Source organism: Daphnia pulex, chromosome 10 (genome assembly GCF_021134715.1).
Source record: "Daphnia pulex isolate KAP4 chromosome 10, ASM2113471v1".
Classification (NCBI taxonomy): Eukaryota; Metazoa; Arthropoda; class Branchiopoda; order Diplostraca; family Daphniidae; genus Daphnia; species Daphnia pulex.
The window spans coordinates 8,197,327-8,201,478 of record NC_060026.1 but is presented as its reverse complement, the minus strand read 5'-3'; the positions used below and the strand labels follow the sequence as shown (position 1 = coordinate 8,201,478).

The window sequence follows — 4,152 nt, the reverse complement described above, 5'->3', positions numbered from 1 at the left end:
CATGAGCTGAGGACTACAAACTTCTTACTTTTTCAACTTTTCTATTCAAATGTCTGTAGGCTTGTCTTTCTTTTTCTAATAAAATTGTCAAACTCAATTATTATATCTCTATGCTTAAAAAGATGTGCAAGTGTGCTTAGTCATGTTGATAAGAAAAATAGGCTTTCCTTAACTACCTTAACGAATAAGACCAAGGAGAAAGCAGATGAGCAAGACGAAGAAATTGCAGGGCCAAGTCAAGCACAAGAAGAATTGAAATTACGGGACATGGCAGAACCCAGCAAAGGAAGAAAGAAATTTCTTCGTAAAAAGGAACTGAAGAAATCGGCTAAGGTAGCCAAAACAGCTACAACCCTGGACGAAGAAATAAATGGGAAACAAACCCGAAAACTCGGAATATGCTGTTTGTGATCCAATCACTCGTAAGGTTTTTTATTGTAAGTTAATTTTACTAAATATATATTTATTTTTTCTTTCTTTTTCTTAGTTCTTATGGAGGACAATTTGACGCACCCAGAAAGTCCAGACTATGACAAGATCATTAATGACTATCTAGCGGATGGTGAGGATGGGTCAAGTGAGGATGATGAAGTTGGAGCAAAAAAGGATGAGCCAAAAATAGAGAACACAACAGCGGCAAAAGAAATCCCAGACCAACAAAATGACAAGACCAGTGTTGCAGGCCCAAGCAATTGGAAACGAAGTAAAAAGGAACTGAAGAAATCGGAGGGAGCCAAAACAGCTACAACCCTGGACGAAGAAATAAATGGGAAACAAACCCGAAAACTCGGAATGTGCTGTTTGTGATCCAATCACTCGTAAGGTTTTTTATTGTAAGTTAATCTTACTAAATATATATTTTTTTTCTTTCTTTTTCTTAGTTCTTATGGAGGATAATTTGAAGCACCCAGAAAGTCCAGACTATGATAAGATCATTAATGAGTATCTAGCGGATGGTGAGGATGGGTCAAGTGAGGGTGATGAAGAGGAAGCTGGAGCAAAAAAGGATGAGCCTCAAGAGAAAACAACAGCGGCAAAAGAAATGCAACAAAAGGATGAGACCAATACTGCAGGCCTAAGCAATTGGAAAAAGAGGAAGACTAGAAAGAGAGAGAGGGAACAAGCGAAGAAGGCCAGAGCTGAATTATCTTCTTCATCTGATGAAGTCAATACTACTTTGGCCGACGAGTTCAAGGAGAAATGCGACTCGAGCAGTGGTAAGAATTTGATTTTACTTTGATCTCAACAATTATTAATTAGCCCTAATTTTAAATTTTAGATGACAGCGAGTAAAATCATTTGGGCATGAGCTCAGGACTACCCACTAATTACTTTTTTAACTTTTCGAAGCAAGTGTCTGTAGTCCCTTTTGTCTTTTTTTTTCAAATAAAATTCTCAAACTAAATTATTATGTCTGAGAAAGAGAAAAGTGCGACCTTCCATGGCGCAGGCATAGTCAGTTGTAAGTTCTAACCTTTTGTGGATTAAAGAGAGGGGTGTTTGAAATAGGGGGGTGAGAGAGGGTTGCGAAACATTGTGGGGGGTACGGCATTGCAACATAAATAATTTTGCCGCGAAACAGAGTTTTTGCCCCACAGCAGAACTGTAGAATACTGGTACTGCCACTTATATGGCGAGCCCTTCCATTGCTTTTTTCTCTGGGAGTGAAACCTGCTTGCATGTGACCTACTCCTTAGCTATAAGCGCCACGGCGGGTGTGTGGGAAAGTAGGGTATAGGAATGGAGGGTAAAGTGGAGGAGTGGCAAGGAGCGAGATCGATATCTTATCTCCAATTTTCACTATCGATTCGTAAAGTTGGCTTCAGCCCCAGAGAAAATTTCCGAGAGGAGGAGTTAACATGGCAGTGGCGCTACCAGTATTCTATAGCTCTACCCACAGCGCCATTAGCAACACAGCGGGTGTGTTGGGAAACGGGGTCCGTGTTGATTTAATGAGTCCCAATGATTTTATTTAAAAAAAAAACTTGGGCCTGAATGTCGTCAAAATTGGGTCTGAAAGGCACGTAAAAAAAGGTGGGCCTGTAAGACGCGGGCCTGAATGACTGGACCATGTCGCACACCCACCAGAAATTGTTGTTTTTTTTCGTTTTTTTTGCATCAGTCATTGGGCGAACCAGACGGTTTAAAACAAAAATGTTTTACTGGATTAAAAATTTTGGACTCCTTCACAGACTTCTCGCCCCATTTTTGAGCTTTAATGTGATTAGAAGAAAAATTCACGATTGAAAATCTTAAGAAAATTTTACGCCATTTTCTAACGATTTTTACTAATCTGACGTCTTTCTGCTACGCATCTAGCGGACGATTTTGAAAAGGCATGAGAAAAATAATCTCCCGGCTATCTAGAATTATTTCAACACTCAACAACACTAACTAAGAATTTTCCCATGCTTGCTTGTATGCCTGAATGTTGAAAAGGCATGTGCAAATTCTTAGTTAGTTAGTGTTGAAACAATCCTAAATAGCCGGTTTATTTTTACAGATTTAGACGATTGGAACTACTGGAAATCAAAATTTTGATGAGTTAACTTAGCCTGCTGATCTTAAATGGATATATATCTTTGAAAAGCTATGTTCTATGAAAACTAAAAAAATTATAAACAAGGAAAACGTGTTGATCACGTGCTATATGACGTGATAAATGGACACCGACGTGGTGGGGTGTTACGTGATTCGTACGTGATACGTGAGTGTATAAATACCCTATAAGTATTTACTTTTGTCAGAACAGCATAAATCGAGCAGAAGTGTCTCCCGGGGCAAACTTCGAGTAACCTTCGATTAGCATTTTGCTGACTTCTCCGACGTCATAATAGTCTGTTGTTTGGCTATATCCTGCCCTTCCTACTTGCATTCTTAGTCGCTATCTTGCACAACTTTTGCGCAGTTCAGGCGATTCGCACCGGATGATAATAACCTTGAAACTGAAGAAATCAACCGTGACTACGTTGTTCCGTATATGTGGGCAGCTCCTCACATAATTGCATAAAAGACTGTGCTTGACTATCAACCGGAAGCATCCAGCTGGCCAGGCTTGTTTAATTCCTAAATGTTATGCAAATACATAGAAAAGTCATCATTGACTAAATTTACTTTCCCCTTTTTTTTTGTTGTATTCCGTTGGTCTGGGGCTTTAAATGACGCAATTTGTTGTCCTTGTTCAGATTCAGTAAAGAATACAAACCGTCAAGCACCATCCAATTTTAAAATCTTTTTGAAGTACTTACTTGGATTTAGGCCTCGACATCGTTACGTGACTAGTGGATTTTTAGAACGTTATAGCATTACCTGTTAAATTACGCATCCCCCTCCCCAGTGATGTGTACGTCAACGGGATTTGTTGACGTACCAAAAAAACGTAGAAGTCATACGTATTTTAAAAGTGCTACGTAATAAGTCAAAAAAAAACGTCAACGTAACGTAAATTTTTTCATACTTCAAACGTATGACGTTACGTCACATATACATCATTACATTATTTATTGCTATTGCCCATAATATACACAGATTGCATTTGGAAAAAATAAGAATGAAAATTAAACATGGAGGGCTATTTTTAGAAGAATTAAAATTTAATAAATTTAAAATGGCAGACGAATTTTCGCAAAGCAAATGTTGCCAAATTTTTAAAATTGTTTCTTGACTTTTACGGTAATAACTCATAACTGGACTTTTTTACACGTCAAAAGTATACGTAAAAAGTCAGTATTTTTTTTCACTTACGTAGAAGTCACCGTAAACTTCAAAAACAAGGAAAATTGACGTAACGTACGACGTAACGTCAAATTTTCGAATAAGTCACCGTATGACGTGCACATCACTGCCCCTCCCCCAAAAAAAAGCTTATTGGCTTACTTTATACGTTAGCTATCCTTAAAGTTAACGCAACATCACCATGGCAAAAACGGTCTTTTTCGGGTTTTTTTATTTCGGAAACTAACTTCGGTGTCCCATAACATTTGTTAAACGAAACAACCACACCAGTTTGTTAAGTCACAATATTTTCTCTTAAAAGAGACACGAGAATGTGATGCAATCATATGCCCTTGGCAAAAGAATTTCCACCTCTTCTCATATTACTAACGTTGCTACCTTCTGGTGCTGTCTTTTCTCCGTGAATAGGGGTTGTTC

General features: G+C 38.2%; 1 long non-coding RNA gene across 1 annotated transcript; it reads left to right on the top strand.

Annotated features, from left to right (window-relative positions):
• The first annotated feature begins 396 nt into the window (after positions 1–396).
• On the top strand, positions 397–1,129 carry LOC124204149. Its single transcript, XR_006878762.1, has 3 exons — positions 397–422; positions 488–818; positions 882–1,129. It is a non-coding gene; the product is annotated as an uncharacterized LOC124204149 (long non-coding RNA).
• Positions 1,130–4,152: the final 3,023 nt, after the last annotated feature.